At 40.2% G+C, this 16,913-nt stretch overlaps 1 protein-coding gene across 2 annotated transcripts in view; it reads right to left on the bottom strand.

Moving 5' to 3' along the window:
- The window catches only part of nlgn2b (neuroligin 2b), an 84,601-nt gene extending 70,074 nt beyond the window's left edge, over positions 1-14,527 (bottom strand). The window contains exon 1 of one of the 2 annotated variants that reach the window (XM_081615285.1): positions 13,026-14,527. The gene's annotated coding sequence lies outside the window, so the exon portion shown is untranslated. The remainder of the gene's footprint in view (positions 1-13,025) is intronic. The other variant, XM_081615284.1, reaches the window with a different exon arrangement.
- Between the last annotated feature and the right edge of the window lie 2,386 nt (positions 14,528-16,913).

The raw sequence follows: 16,913 nt of genomic DNA, 5'->3' as shown, positions 1-16,913 counted from the left end.
AAATATTTTACTTGCATAAGTGCATTAGGTCCAGTTTTAGAGGAAATACAATGAACTTGACTTATTTTTTTAATCTTCCCAGATAGTGATGGCTGCTTTTGACCACATGGTCCCCCACTGCCTCCCATTTTGTGACAGAATATGTTCTTTCTTTATAGGATCCATTTGGCGTGCAGGAGTTTGTTGGTGAGGCTTGTGTCCTTCGCTACTGATGAAACCGGGCTCTCCAGCCACTGTGGTAATGCACAGTGGTCCAGTTATGTTCTGAGCATCCAAACAAATTAATAATTCACAAGTGTTCAAGAAGACTGGAATAACCCACGTACAGTTGGTAGTCTGTCTTGGGAGCGCATAACCATTTTCTGATGGAAATAAAAATGTAGAAGTAGTGCTTCATATGTATAAATGCAGTTACCCTTGCAATACTGGCAGGGGAACCTAAGAATAACTAAACAAGCTGTTTGTGTGTTTGTGTTTTTAACATTGCTTATTCATAAGTAAGTAAGTAAGTAAGTAAGTAAGTAAAGGGAGACTCACTTCCAAAACCAGTCTGATAAAAAGAAGAAATGAAAAAAAAACCCCACAATGCATCTGTTTAAACATGAGAGTTGGGATATTATCTGTTCTAATCTAAATAAAAGTCGTTGTATTACATAGACTGGATGAGCAAAAAAAAAAAACACGGAACTGAATTGTGGCTTAAATTGTCCTTCATATATTGGTTGACTTTAACACAATAGAGGAAAAAAATGTGGTTTAATGTGGATGAACCAATCAAATTCTGTGGCCAATTGCAATTGTGCAAAGCTCTGGCCTCCCAGTTCCAATTTCAGCTAGTTTTTCTTTAATAAACTATGAAGAAAAAAACCCTTTTGTCTTTTATATGATTTAACAATGTAACTACATTAACAATAAAACGTCCACAATTGGAAAAATATGGATTTCTCAAAAACCACCAGAAGTGACAGAGCTATTTCCCCATGAATTACTAACCTTTTCCCACTAACAAGCCACCCCTAGGATACCTCTTACCATTCAGAAATCAGAAATGAATACAACAGTATTCCACACAGCTGCTGGATTTAAAAAATAAAGCCGGAAGTGTTGGATGACTGGATGTTTTCGGCTCCTTCGGTGTCGGCTCCGTGCATAGAATCTGCATTGCAAGCCGCCGCGTTCCCTTCTTTCCACGACAACAATGGTAGACGAGCTCAATATAGTGAATGCATTTAGATCGTACAGCTGGCTGGTCACACAGACCGTACATCATCGCTGCATCACCCTTTTGACATGCAAAGCTGGTTTGGCTCTATACAAGTCAGCCGATGTGGGTCTGTGACTAACTCGCATGCCGAGTCAGGAGAGTAAAAGACACAACTGACGTTCAAATATGTCCTTTCACAAGATGCACCAATCCCACCTTGAAGTGTTTGTTAAAATCTTAGACTTCACCGAAAAGACTCCTTTACAAGAAAGATTGTAGTTTGCCAACTTCACTCTCCTCTCATTTTGAACATCTAGTATTTCAGAAGAAGAAATTTCGATTAATTATTTAGAAACAGAAGCAATCTTCCCGGATAAGACTCCATCTGCCAGCTCTGAAGACGGTGGACCGTTTGGACGATCTGAACTAGCAGAACAGCTGACCGTATTCACACGCAAATAATTGTCCACGACCGCCCCTCGATTTATCTGTAAGTAATCGTCACTCCCGGTGTGCTGACATGGTCTCTTTGGATTAAAAAAAACTGATTTTATCCCCTATCAATGCTTTCTATCAACGTCACTATAAATAGACATCTATGAGAGAGAGAGAGAACTGTCAATGTCGCACAGCTCTGCAGTTAAATAAAAATGTTACTGTTATTTTTGACAAACAAAACAGTTACATTTTTGAGATCTTCGATTGTTATTCATTAAGGATTAGCCAGTTTATTAATACAGTTACCATTACACAGAGTATTCGTTTTAGATCACTCAGACCCTTGTTTTAACTGTGGCATGTCCAAATGGCTCTGACAACATTTCCAAATCCAGTGTAATCAATGAGAGAGAGAATTGGACTCAGCAAAGGAATAAAACTGAGCAACTTTGCTAAACTGTTGGCTTCTTGTTGTAGCATTCTCAATAAACAGCCTCCGTAGAAAACAGTTTGCATTCTACCAGCTCCTTGCAGTTTTTGTGTTTCAGCTGGCTTCATTTGAAATGCTAAAACACTAAAACAGCTAACATTAGGCCGTAAAGTTAGCTGTGTCGTTAGCGCTTGATTTGACAGATCAGAGCCAGTGAAGCAAACATTCTCCAGCGGTACAACAGAATGCTGCAGCAAACGTCCTTGTCCAAGATCAATGATGTAATTATTAAGATTCAGCACCGTCTAATTAGCAAACAGATCTGCTTACTTTATTAACGCAGATTGTGGTTTTAGACTTTCTTAAGGCGGCTGGCTTGTCAAAAACTGGAAAAAAAATGACGAATGTGTTAACGGAGCGGGCTCAACGGACCCCTGCCGTTTTAATCAAAAATGCCAGACAATAAGCTGCCTTTTAAAATAATGCAAAATCATGATCTGATTTAATGGCGCACACGGTGCAAGTAGGTCTTTACAGAGCAGCGGGAGGCTACCTCAGCGAGGAGTTACAAATATGCAATCTGTCATAATCGGCTCTTCGTCTAACGGCTAACTGGCTCTCCGTGTTCTCTCCTGAAATTAAAAGTGATGTGATGGAAAGTAAAAAAAACAAAACAATATGACAGTTTATTATTTTCAAAAATGCTGTTTTTAAAAAAAAAAAACCTGCCATCCCTGCTAAGTTAACCTTAATGCTTTGCACTTAACACAGCTCCGTCTCCATGTTTAAATGCAGCATCGGAAGTCCGTCCCACAGGACTACAAAGCACATAGTAACAGGAGCTGATTCAGGGTTTAGCAGAGTTTTTACAGTGACGATGCCTCTGCCCGCATCAACAGCGCCCGGCCGTACGCTTTTACATTTATAATTCATAAACTCGAGCAGTCTATAGGATCGGCTTTACTGCTGGAGATGAAATACATACAGCACTGCGGATCAAGAGCTGTTTCCACTCTGACGTAAACCAGTGAATACACACAGCAAGTCAACATTATAGCTGTGGCCCACAGCAATAAAGAAAGCCCTTTTTTTATCTATAGCTGAAGTCATATCACAGCTGGAGTGAGGAAGGAGCTGACACTTTCATGTGCGAATATGAACCTTGACAACATCCTAAGAAGGGATGATTTTTGAAATACAGGAGAGCATGTATACTATTTTTTGGCACGGATATTTATAATATTGGGCAACCATTTTCACTTCAAGAAGACCTCACTAAACGTAACACAGCATGCGCTACGCGCTTTGTATTGTAAGAGTTCACCAATATGGATATTAGTCCTGCTTCTTTTGCTCACAGTTGGATTGTTGGGGGGTTTTTTCTCCTGATGTACATCTTTATGTCATTCTTCATTGTTTATACGATTTCTTTGTTACCACAATTCAATAATAGTTAAAAAAAAAAAACTGAATAATGAAACTGTATATTTTCTGTGTGTGTTTTTCACACACCGTCTTGGTGAGACTAATCTCTTTGCTCGCTGTGCCTTAAATTACAAAATGCTTCAAAACTGGATCAAAATCTATCAATTTCCAGCCAAACGAAAATTGAGGGTCACACAGCCTTCACATGACATCTTTATATAGATTGTTTCTCTAAGCACCCCGTAACTCTTATTGACTCGTAGCGCCGCTCATCAGGACACCACGGTTTCCACGTGGGTGCCAATATATATAAGATATTTGCGCTGTCACAGTGATGAAGTGTAGGGGAGATATTAGATGCACTCCATCCTGTTGTTGTTCTGGTCAATCAATTCTAATCTGCTTTTAAAATGGCTGTTTCAAAATTTGACACTTTGGCGACGCTCAGCTTGTTAACGCACAGTATTTATAACAGCTAGCTAGGCTTACACTGCTCTGTTTTCAAGAACAGACGTAAGTACAAAACAGCAGACAGAAATACAAAAAAAATAAATAATACCAGGTGGAACTACTAGCTAGGATACTAATTTATTCATTCAATATTTCATTTTCATAATATGTGAAAAGTTTTAAATACTTAACATACCAATATCAACAATATTGGGGAAAAAAAAGAGTTGAAGAAAGACAGACTAACCACAAAAATGAGGTAAAAGCTGCAAGGAGTCACATTTTCTCAATGACATTTAAAAATGGCTCAAGAGAGCATGTGGAGGCTACATGTGACTGAAAAACGTGAGTGAAATTAAATACATTTTTAGGAAATGTGCAAATTTAAGGGATCATGACCAGGTTCTTGATGAATTAGATGAGTGACTCTTTGGCTGGATCATTAAATGACACTTCAGGTCATGAACACAGAGGCTGGAGGACAATAAGCAATGCGGGTTGTCATTAATAGAGGTTCTGGCTCCTTGGTTGGACTCCACTTCATTAAGAACAGAGGCATTTGGCATTAAACTCAAACTTCTTAATATTTCTGTCTTCCCACTTTTTCATTCCAGTTTGGACCTGTGCATTAGTTACATTTTTTTATTTATTTTTTGCTTTAAAAACGGGAACTACAGAAGCATCAAGTCTTTGCGTCTATAGCAAACAAAGTGAGCAAGGAATCACTTTCGCCATGGACTTGGGGTGAGGCTAAGTAAACTAACATTTATTGTAAAAGTTGGGAGCAGGACATTTGAGAGGCTTAAACCTCCCTGAAGTAAAATAAATAAATAAATCAAGAATCAAGAAAAGCTTACAGAAATTCTGACTTGCAATTGAAACACCTTGATAAGGTAAAAAGGAAGGCAGTATTAATGCCATCCACTCGGCCGCTAAGCCTGTGTGATATAAACTTCTCCATCTGTAATGTTTTTATGCATCTGTATGCCCACCTCTTAACTGAAACTCTCACTCAAAGGTTATTCTTTTGGCTGTTTTTTCCTTCTTTTTCTTCTCCAAGATAGTCAAAAACCTGCTCCTTTTTGCCCTCTGTGTTGCTACAGAAAAAAGTCGTCACACTTCTGAGTGAAACACTGGACTAAAGCAAACCTAAAAATATTATCAAATGTGGGCATTCAGGTTAAGACAGATCCAAACAGCATGGTTCAACAACTTGACCAAGAGTCCCCTGCTTTCAGATGTTAAGAGAACGTCATAAAACAGCAGGACTGCGCCTTTAGGTACACGGTCAAAGTTTAATCACAACAAGGTCTAGATAAATCTAGGAAGGTCTGCAATAAAACAGAACAAATGTGGATTTGGTTTCCTGCATATCGTCCACACAGCTACGTTTAAAAGAATTAGCATATTGTTAAAAAGTAAGAACAAAAACGTCACGTTCAGGAAGTGAAACTCATGTATTGCATACATTTATTATCCATAGGGTAAATATTTCAAGCCTCAATTTCTTGTAATTTTCATGACTGTGGCCAAAAGATGACGGATTAAAATGAAAAATGCAGTGTCTCAAAAAATTTTTAAGATTACATAAGATCCGGGGAAAACGGATGTTTCTGAGAATCATGTTCATTTTCATGCACTCAAAACTTGGTTGGGTGCACTTTTGGATAAATCACCGGCGTGACATGGAGGTGATCAAGCTTGTCGATTTGCTACGGTGGAAAAAAAAAAGCTCAAATTGCTTTGATAGCTTCAGATCATCTTGGATGGTTGGGTCTGGTATCTCTCATCTTCCTCTTGACAATTCAAGTAAAGTTTGATGACCAGTCAAGCACAGTACTGCCATGCTCACTGAATCAGCTTTTGGCAACTTTGGCAGTGCAGGCAGGTGCAAAGTCCTTTTGCCTTCCACTCAACGTCCCATAAAAGTGTTACGCTGTGAACAACCAGCTTCTTTAGCGATGACCTCTGCGGTCTACCCTTCCTGACAACAACTGTCTTCTGGGCATCTGTAAACTCAGCAGTTTTCCCCAAGATTGTTGCATGCATTTCGGAAAATTCCTCCAGATACCGGTGGAGGTTGCTGAAGCACTTATCCACAAGCGTGAACCGGCTTTCCCCTACTGATCTGGTTACATTCCCAAGGAAAACAAAACTTAACCAGACACTTCAAAGGGGGCTCTGATGGCGTAAGGAATCGTGCGGGTTAACACACCCAAGAACCAAACATCTTGACGTGCCTACTTGCAACTTTGGCATATCTGAACTTGGACTACGACACTGCAGCGAGGAAAAAACTCATTTGGATTCACAAAACTGGTTAGTCGAAAGTTCAAGACCTTGTTTAGCAGTTCCACAGCAAATGTGGTGACATAACAGACGAGAAAACATAGCAGGGAATAGAGAAAAATGAACAGACTAAAAAATATGACCCAAAAAGTACTGAGAGTATACAAAAAATTGCATAAGGGCTAAAAAAAAAAAAAAAGATTTTCCATGATAAAAGCCCATGGAAAATTCGTTGCAGGTGTTTTGAGTTTTTCTGCTGTCTACTGTGCCACCACGAGTTCCAAGATGTGTAACTCTATTTGTAATGAAAAATATAGAACTTTCGCTTAATATTCTCATTTTTTAAAGAGCTGCCTGTGCAACATAGCAAGCGATGCACTAACTAGGCTAAGATGACCTAGATTCCTTCGAAACCTTTGTGTGCCAAGGACGCGTCAACCGACAACAGTTTAAAAAAACAAAAGAAAACTTCCATTTTGAAGGGGATTTCTGAAACGCTCTCCTTTTCTCAGCAAAAGCACAGTTTGCATGGAGATGAGAGGTGTAAAAGCAGCAGAACGTCCCACACCTTTCACAAGAGGACCAGCTGCCTTGGACGTGTAGTTCAATGACACACCACCACAGCTTGTAAGGAATCTTTTTTTTTTTTCTCTCCAAGAACCCGTGCCAGGTCTGAACGCCGGCTCCAGCTCCTGCATAACTGGCCGAAAATATCCCCAGATAATAAAATGGCGCGGCACGCTTAATGGATCATGCTTAAAGAACTGAAGAGGAGAACTCTGTCTTGGTGCCACGTTTAATGAGCTTTCGCCTGTGGTGCTAACAAAAGGCACATTAAATTTAGTGATACTTTAATGGGGTTGGGTGTGAGTCCTCCCAGTATGAAGAGGACAGGACGGCACTTATCCTGGTTTATCTTATGGACGACTGTTAATGTGACGCCGCACGAAGGAGGTTACCATGGCGTCTGAATGGGCGTTTCTGCGGTTCTACTTTGCTCAAGGATAATGGGTCAGGTCAAGCTATTCTCCTGCGCCTCTCCTCCATGGCGACGTGACTGCGAGCTGGGTCACTTTAACCTGCCTTATGACATCTTCATGCTGAAATTAAAATCTCAGAGCCTTGGCTGGCAACGACTACTACATCCCAGTATGAAGTAAATAAATCATTTAAAGATGTGGAAGCTCTGTGTGGAAACCAGGCCAGTCATGTAAGAGAATGTATAAATATAAATGGCTGCCTAAAAACATTCAGATGCATTGTTTTGGGTAACAAAAAGAAATACAGTTAAAGTTCAATCCAAATATCCAACCTCCAAATCAAAAATGATTCAGATGATCTGTTGACAGCTCAAGATATGCACAACAGCCTTCTTCTATTCACGAGTGGTTTCCGATGGGTTTGACACGTACACTGATGCGAGTTCGAAATCTGTCAAGCGGCCTTGTCGAAGTGAAGGACCCAAACACAGAGTAGCAGAGCAGGAGCCTGGCAAATTAAATAACCACAGAAACTTTAATAACTAAAAGACGCCGCAGGGCAGGGAACCCAGAAAACAAACATAAATCAAAAAAAAAAAAAAAACCCGAAGAGGAACCGAGGCAAAAGGCAAACACAGACGTCCAGAAAAAGAAAAATAGAAAACAAAGAAGCCCGCACACAGCTGGCGATAGGCAACAGAACAGTGCTAAGGTGTGAGGTTTTACAAGAAGCACATAAACTGGCACATAAAAGGGAAGTAACTGGGTTTCAGAGCATGGAAATAGGATACAACTACCGCAGAGGAGTGGTAAATCGCAAACACCACCAACAACACTAAGACAGACATAAGTGAACTTATATATATATATATATATATATATATATATATATATATATATATATATATATATATGAAAAAAAGCAAAACATGACACCAGAGGCCGGACAGAATGCAAACATAAAAACCACGGAAGCAACCTCCTGACACAATCATGCTGACGGTCCTTCTGGGACTGGCTCACATTTCACTGTATTGTGACATAAAATACAAACAGAAAGGATGAGGGAAACCCAAACTTGTGCGGCATCATGGGACGCTTAAATCAAACCAGCCAGGGGAAAAAAAAAAAAAGAATAGTGAACCTCTACAAGTACTGTTCATGCGTGGGTGCAATTACTTAGATGTTTGAAGGCCACGTTCATCACTTCGAATATTTACACCGGCCATCATGCTCCTCTGGAAGGAGATTACTTTGGTGTTGAACGCGTTCTAATGCTAAATGTCCAAATCAAACGCAGAACACTAGCAAAAGCAAAAATATACCATAATCCACTGTGAGATGAGAGATGCACTGACATGGACTGAAAGGCCACTCCGCTAGAAAGGAGTCATTACTCCAAAAGGAGGATAAAAAGACAGATTACCAACAGTTTTGGACACATATTATGTGTTCTGATAAAACTAAACTTCAAATGTTTGGGCATTGTAATAAAAAATTATACCTGGAGCAAAAAACAGCTTGCAAGCCTGAGGACACTATCACAGCTGTGGAGTACAGGGGTGTGTAAGGAGGGATTGGTGCACTTAACAACATAAAGTAATAAAGTGCCTACTTAAAGCGTAAAGCTGCAGTAGGTAGTTTTTATAAAACCAATATGTGCTTTGCATATTTGTTAAAACTATCACCATGTCCTAGACAGAACTAAGACACTCCTCCTAGCTGCGATTGGTTGTTTCTGACCTGGAGCTGTGTATTTCTGCAGAGGGCTGTAAGAACACAGGGAGGCGGCAGAGGAGCTCAATGTTTTTCAATATGATTATCTGTCTCATATTATGATGCCACATCATAGTGACAGTTTTAGCAAACTGAAGGACAACAAAATTGAAGTTTTGTCCATTACAAAGCCTCAAATCTGGAAAGTTGAATGTGAACAAGGACGCCTACGAACTGGACTCAGTCACAGCAGTTCCGTCAGGAGGAAAGGGCCACAATTCTCACAAGCTACTTTGAGAGGGTTATAGAAAAATACCCGAACCATCCTGAGAATCAAATTACAAAAATATTGTCAGAGAAACGATCCAACCCTGAGCAGAATAGGTGCAGAACCTGAATCCAAACACTTTGTGACTTTCGAACACACTCGCTCAAAGTGTGATGTTTTCTTTCAGTTTGTTTAGCGTCCAACGGATATATTTTCAGTCTATCAGTTCAATTTACAACCACGTGTTACGTAAACCTTTAGGATTTACAACTCGTGGATGTGGTGCTTTACTGCTGGCAGCCTTTCAATTACAGTGTGCAGGTCTACAGGCTCAGGAAGCTAACCTGACATCTGTTATACATCTTACCTACCTATTCATCTCAATATTCCTGTCTTTAGCTAAGCATAAAATGCTGTATATGTGGAAAAGAATATTTCTTAGAAACAGCGCAGTGCAATTTATATTTATAAAAAGTAAACAGAATTCCTGTCTACAAATTAAAGGTATTACAAAGGGACTATTAAAGGAAAAGAAACTACACAAACAGCCCAACAAATAAGCAACAACTCCCTTTTCCATTTGCGAGCAAACTACCCTTTTGAACACTTCACCTTACTCACAGCCATATCGGCCAAACATACCTCATTAAGTTGACACATTTTGTTCTGGGTTGTAAGTCTCCCCCTAATGTTGTCATCCAATCCATTAAACAGTCATTCTTTCTTTTTCTCTCCATCTATCTTCACTTAACCTCCGTATGCTCTCTGGAAACCGGCTGACACTGTGCGTGCCACAATAGCGGCTCTGCTGGGTTTTTTTGCTGTGGCCTGGGAACGATGCTGATCACCGTGTTCTCTTCTGGGTGAGTGGAAAATGGCTAGGAACAGGGTTTTATGTTCTAACGCTGGGCTTGCACATGTTCCCCGAGGCACGGTGGATGACACCGGTTTCCAAATATTGCTGTATTTTTCACAGATATATGCATCCCCTTTGCACGAGTTTGTCGGGCCCCTTGGAGTTGTTTGCATTTTGAGACATTAAAACCAAAAACCTACAGAGTATTTTGTTGAGGTTGTATGTAATAAACCAAAAAAAAAAAAAAAAGAAGAAGAAACAATACATGGTTTTGTAGTTGTTTTACAATTCTAAACCTGTAGAAGTGTGGCCTGTAGTTGTATTCTGTCCTTCAAAGTTATTGATTTCTTAATGTCTCTACCATCTCTGAACACCTAGAGACTTATATTTTTCTATTCTTCTTTGCAAAGTAACTAAAAAAAAAAAAAAAAAAAACAAACTCCATCAGATTGGATGGAGAAAATCTCAGACATTGATTTTTGTTTTGCTACCTGTTCCTTCATCGAGTTTAGGTAAAAACTTGAATTAGGCCCCTCTTACACTAGAATACCGCTCTGATCTAACTTTCTGCTCCCCACAATCAACAGGTTTTCTTCCAAGAAGACTCCTCTATGTTTTTATCTTCCCATAAACATGAGCATCCCAAAAGTTACAATGCAGCAACCAGAATGAATCTACGTAGAGATGTTGTGTTCAGGGTCATGCGCAACATTAGTTTGGGATTTAAAATGAAAATAACGTAGTTTTTCGTTTTAAGCTACGTTAAAAATGAACGTAGTTTAATTTTTAACTACGTTCTGCTATTCAGCGTAGCAGACAGGACAACGTCCTATCTGCTACGCTGCTTATTGCAAACCACGGACTTGACTTTTAATGGTTTTATTCTTTCCCCATCTCCATAAAGATCAGATTTAAGGAGTCTACGGTTAATACTTGTCTTATCGAGACATCAGATGGACGGCCATGGCTTGGTAGGTTTACAGCTGTGCCATGCTCTTTTTTTTGGGGGGTTTTTGGGTCATTTATTGAACAGTACTTCCCTGAAACATCCACATCTCTAGAAACGGCTTTATAGCCCTATTTAAAACTTCCCTACAACCTGATCCCTGATCTGCTGAGCTCCTTGGGTTTTCATGATCCTGTTTGTTCACTAATATTCTCCTGCATGGCCTTGATTTATAATTATATTAAATTACACGCAAAAAGTATCCTCATTATCAATTAGGTGACAATTAGATGCAGTAGTTTGCACTGGATTTCATTTAGGAGCATCGTGGAAGATGGCCGCTTGTACTGAACCAGGTTCTGCTGTTGGGTTCTTCTGTTTAAAGGTGAATTTTTCCTCTCCACTATCGCTGCATGCATGCTTTGTACGAAAGATTGCTATAAAGTCAACTACCTTTTACACAATGTAAGCCATTGTCTACTGTCGCTAAATGCTAATGCTAAAGAAAAGAATGCTGCATATCCAAGGATACTTAGAATGTACACATGAATTGAAATAGTTTTTTTTTTTGTAAAGTGCCTCAAGACATTTGCTATGAATTGGCAACATATAAACTGAATTGAATTGAGTAGAGGGGGCTGAATCCCAACACATGCCACCCTTAAAAGAAAATCTAAAAGATATTTATGATTTTTCTGAAAATATGTGTCAGTCCATCACAAAAAAAATCCCAGTGAAAATACGTCAATGGCAATTGTTGGGATCCCAATTAAGAACTAGCACCCTACTTCATCTTTCTTTCTAATATATAAAAACCAATCCTCGCTTTGCAACTGAGTAAGAGGCCAAACGCCATCCACCGGGCTGACGTGATGACGGCCTATGGAGAGCAATCACAGCTCTTTCAACATTTCACCGAAAGCGCCAGGAGAAATCCTCCACAAAGTTTACAAAGGTACTTTATTATAGCTTTTTTTTTTTTTGATGGATTTTAAATGTCACTTCCATGTAAAGCTAAAGGCACCACATTTTTTTTCGGAAAAGGAAAAGCAATCATTCAGGAATGTATTGTTTGTTTGTATTCCAGACCTCAGCCTTATTCAGCTTCTGCCCAGTCCTACAAAAAAGGAGAGAAAAGAAAATCCACTTTCTATTGCTACTTTTTAGTGAAGCTATTAAAAATAATCATGATAACGATAATAACTAAAAAAAAAAAAAAAAGTGCCTTTCCACAAAAATCTAACGACACCATTTCTCATCCGTGACCTGTCAGAACAGAGGTCCTGTTGTCTGCCATTAACCGAGCGCTGCCCAACCACAGCTGAATATTAATGGGAGTGTGTGCATTTAATTCACAAACCCTGATCTGCATCTTCTAGTCTTGGGGGAAGTGGAGGGGAAGGACGGGGGACGCTTCTGTGGGTTTCAGAGGTGCATCTTCTAAATCAACACACACACACACACACACACACGCACGCACCCCTGCTAAAGATTAGTTATGTTGCAGCTCAGGAGCATTGCGAGTCTAATTAAGCTGTCATCATTCGGCGCAATAAAAATCCCTATCAGAATGATCTATACCCTCACATCTGAGGGAAATGAGGGTCCTGCTGAGAAGAGCAACCGGTCTGACTGATGATGAGCTGATTCCAATTAAATCACTCTGATGTCTTCTTGTTGGCGGCCGCACGCTGCTTATACAAAGTAAGCTGATCATCTTGGGATGTGACAACTTATCAACAGGCAAGGCCAATCCAAGGCGCCCCTCCACCACCACCACCACCACCCAGCCTCTCCTTTACACTCCTGTAAGGAAGGAAATGTGTGCTATAGCAACCACTTCCACTGAAACCTCATTCTCTCAGTGCGTCAAGATGAGTAAGGTGCGCAATGTGCAAAGTCACCAATATTGCGCACATATTTAGAACGATGACAGACAGAAGGAGGAAGAGGAGGAGGAAGATCTAGAGAGGGGGAGGAGGGGGAGAGGGTTTAGGATGCGCTGGGCAACATATGGGTTTACCTTAAAGAGGCGATGCGAGCGCCGGGGATTTAGGATGATGTCGATGACGCTGGCCCGTCCATCCACAGCACGATTCTTCTGCTCTTTATTATTATGTTGCTTTAGCTAGGCCATTTCCTCCTTAGATCGCCGTTATTTCTCAAGAGAGCAGCTGGCTTATACACCTTCTCCCGTCTTTCTCCGGCTTTTCCCAAAAAAGAGAGAAAACACACCTCATTCTGCACCCCGTCCGTCCTCCTCCTCCTCCACCACCACCTCTTCCTCTTGCTCCTGTCGGTCCTCTCAGACTATACACACACCTCGGTCTGTTTTTCCCCCCACCCACCACCCTATTTAACCACCGATATTTGACTTTTCTGAGGCTAAAGAAATGCTGCAGAGAACCCTATTTCAACGGGGATCTGGACGGGGTGGGGGGGGGGGGGAGAGAAAGACGGGGGGGGGTGAAAAAAAAGAGACTCGCAGGGAAACAGATGCGTAACGCAGTAGCGTCAAGACCCTGTGCGTTGCTTCAAAAGTGAACGCACTGATGTGTCCTCTTTTCCCCCATATGTCCACGCTGATTATAATCCAAGGTGGGATGCGCGCAGTCGCTGCGGCCCTTGGAGAGACAGAATGAGAGAGAAAAATAAAAGAAACACCGGAGGGTTTCGTCCTGAAATATGAAAGAGCGCTCCAAAAGGTGTCGGATCTTCTTCTTCTTTTACGCGCTTGCGTGATGCTCTCTCTCGGCTGGAATAACAAACAGAGCGGGCATCCTCCGCTTGGACCTCATGGTGTGTGTGAGAGAGAGAGAACGCGAGAGAGAGAGAGAGAGAGAGAGAGAGAGAGGGGGGGGGTGAGAGGGAGACAAGGGAGGCGCGATCAAACGTTTCGGGGGGAATCAGGCAGGCAAGTGATGTGAAGTCCGTCGATGCCCGCACCGGCGCAGATCTCCACGGCTCGTCGTTCTGAAGAGCCCACCTCTCCCCCTTCCGTCAGTGCGGTCTCATCGACTCCCTTCGCTTATAGGACACACGCGTGTAATATCTCAGCCTCACGGCTTACTGTGGGCTTCGTGACGACGAGGCGCGACGCATAACGCCACAGTCGCTGCTGCTTTTACCATATTTAAATCTTTTTTTTTTTTTTAATCATCTGTTCTTATTTATATTTGGTTGCTTTGGATCGTCATGTGTCAACCTGCTCACTATTACTATTATTATTACTATTATTATTATTATTATTTTCTACCTCAAACTGCACAATATTTGTATTGTTATTATTAGAAAATATTAAAGCGTGTCTGTGCTGCATCAACTGTAGCTATATTCATAATTATAATCATTTCTAGGGATAAATCTAACGCTCACTTTCAACTATTTGGCCGCTTGAGGGCAGCAAAATCAAGCCGACGGCCGAGCCATCAGTCATCTTATCAATTGATTCTTTGATGACCCTCGAGTCCGATAATTGCTCTCGATTATATTCCGTTTGTTCGCCGCGGGCTCCCAAGGGAAATCTCTGTGCTTTTAGGGCCGTCAAATGATTTGTGTGTTTGTCCACCGTTGCTGCTCTTCAACAGTAGATTTGAAGAAAGCGGCTGCGTTGGCTAACCTTTGTCCTGTTACAGCCACAACTTTCAGTGTGTTTTATTTTGGGGTTATATAGATGAGACAGCACAAGGTGGTTGTATAATTTACAACGTTTTAAAACCATCTCTTTACGCTAGAAATCAGAAAGATCAGGTATTCATTGAATGGGGCAGATAGATTAAAAAAAAAAATCTAAGTTTCCAAGGATGGCTGACTCGTTAGAGATGTAGAATATAGATAATAAACTTTAATAAAGTCTGTGCAACCAAATCAGCGATCTAATGATGCTGGCCACTGGAGTCTCTGTGTTCCTCTGGTTTAGCAGGAAGGAGAACTGGACAAAAAAAAACAACAAAAAAAACAGAGCCCACTCAAGAGGGAAATCAGATATCCCATTTGATCTGAGAGCAGTGCTAGTTGAATCAATAAAAAAAAAAAAGTATGACCGAGGAGAAAAAAAAACTGAAGGCTTTTTACCATGATGGATGGATGGATGGATAAATTTAGAAATAAAAGGCATTCTTTTTTTATTAAACCGCAGAAATATAAAATTGATATATTATGCAGTTTTGTTTTTTTTTTGGTTTGTTTTTATTGTTGCTCTGTGTGTGTCCGCTGCAGGTACGGCACAGCGGAGATGAGCAAGGGAAAGAAACAACAGTATTCAGTCAATTCCAACTTGTCTCTCCAGCCATCTGAAATTAAATACAGGTTTCTTCTGGGTTTTTTTTTGTGACCTTAAGCTCAAGCGTGTACTTTGAACTTAAGGTCACAAACATTCTCTTTTGGGATTTTTTTTTTTTTGCTTCATGGCTTCATCAATAATGACAAGTCCTCCCGATTCTAGGAACTCGCCCGTGGAAGCCGTCTTTACTCAGTCTCTTTCTCATACTGAATCCTGAACACTGACATTTTAGGTCAGGACATGATGTGCTGCTTTCTGAGACCTTTTCTTGTTGTCAAACGGGTCGTATTAATGTGATTTAAGAATAATACCAGTCTTGCAATAAGCAGTCCAGATTGTGGCAGTTGAAATTGAATTCAGCTTATTCAGCTATGAGGACAGGAATAGTTAATTTCATGATTTATTGGACAATTACGTCTTCGAATGTGACCAGGTTGGTTTGGGTAGCCAGTTTCCTTTTACAGATTAAATGCTTCTTTGCAAACTGCCTTTTGTGTTTACTTAAGTTATCTTTGCTTTAAATTAAAATATTAAAAAAAGAAATTCACGGCATGTAAGTGGGACAAATTAGCAAAAGCAGAAGAAGAATCTCATAATTTGTAGCCCAGATGTTTTATCGAAGTGCTTTCGTCACCTGACGTGAGACTCCATCAGGATTTTTATAAAGATGTAAATCGATAATGTCCATTGAAATTGGCAAAAGTGTTATAAAGTTAAAATTTGCAGCCATAATTATAGTAGTTTATTTTTCTGACAGTCAAACATTTGTTCATTTTAACAGTTTTCTAAGCACACGGCTAAATTGTAGCATTTGGGCAAAGAGGACAGGAGAGAATTGGACTGATTTAAATAAGCTTGGAAATCCCAGTTTGTGTAAATGCCCCGAAGAAGGGAAGTATTTTAATAAAAGAGCTGGACACGGTGCTTCTGCTCCAGCGATTATTATCTGAGTTAGCTTACAAACATACACAATGATATCAACGTTGAAACAGCAGTATGTTAGCAACGGTGCTAACAATGGAGCTAACAACAGAGCTAACAACTGAATTTGTTAACATTCGGAGAGTCAAAAAAACCCCTCGAAGCTTTCTGAAAGTTAATAAACTCATTTACAACCTACAGATGTGTTTATATGTACTCATACCTGAAGAAGAGAAGTATTTTAATAAAAGAGCCGGACACGGTGCTTAGTTCCGGTGATCTTCACTGTAGCTAGCGCTAGACTCCCCCTGATGGATGAATCTGACCACTGCGTGAGAAAAATCAGACAGCCATCATATTTGCACATCCTATGTAATTACTAAAGCAATGTAGGAACTAGCACATGAAGCCATTAATATTATTAGAAAAAAACAAACAAACTATGCCATATTAGGGTTGTGAATTTAACTCATAATGTTTAGTTGATGAACTATGAACATGAGCCAGTTCCATTTCACCCTGGAAACTGTTTTCACGAAGCTTTAACTCTGCCTCATTTTACAACAAAATTTATACCATTAATTATAGCCTCAGTGATTCTTGAGAATAGGGAAACAACACGTCCTATGGACAAAGCAGAAAATTTGATAAAATATACACAAAATATAATTTTTTCAAATATCTGACTAAACTAACCTGGGTCATGTG

Source organism: Poecilia reticulata, chromosome 14, assembly GCF_904066995.2.
Source record: "Poecilia reticulata chromosome 14, P_reticulata-male-v2, whole genome shotgun sequence".
In the NCBI taxonomy this organism is placed as follows: Eukaryota; Metazoa; Chordata; class Actinopteri; order Cyprinodontiformes; family Poeciliidae; genus Poecilia; species Poecilia reticulata.
The sequence above is the reverse complement of the archived record's forward strand: the minus strand, read 5'-3'. Positions and strand labels throughout refer to the sequence as shown.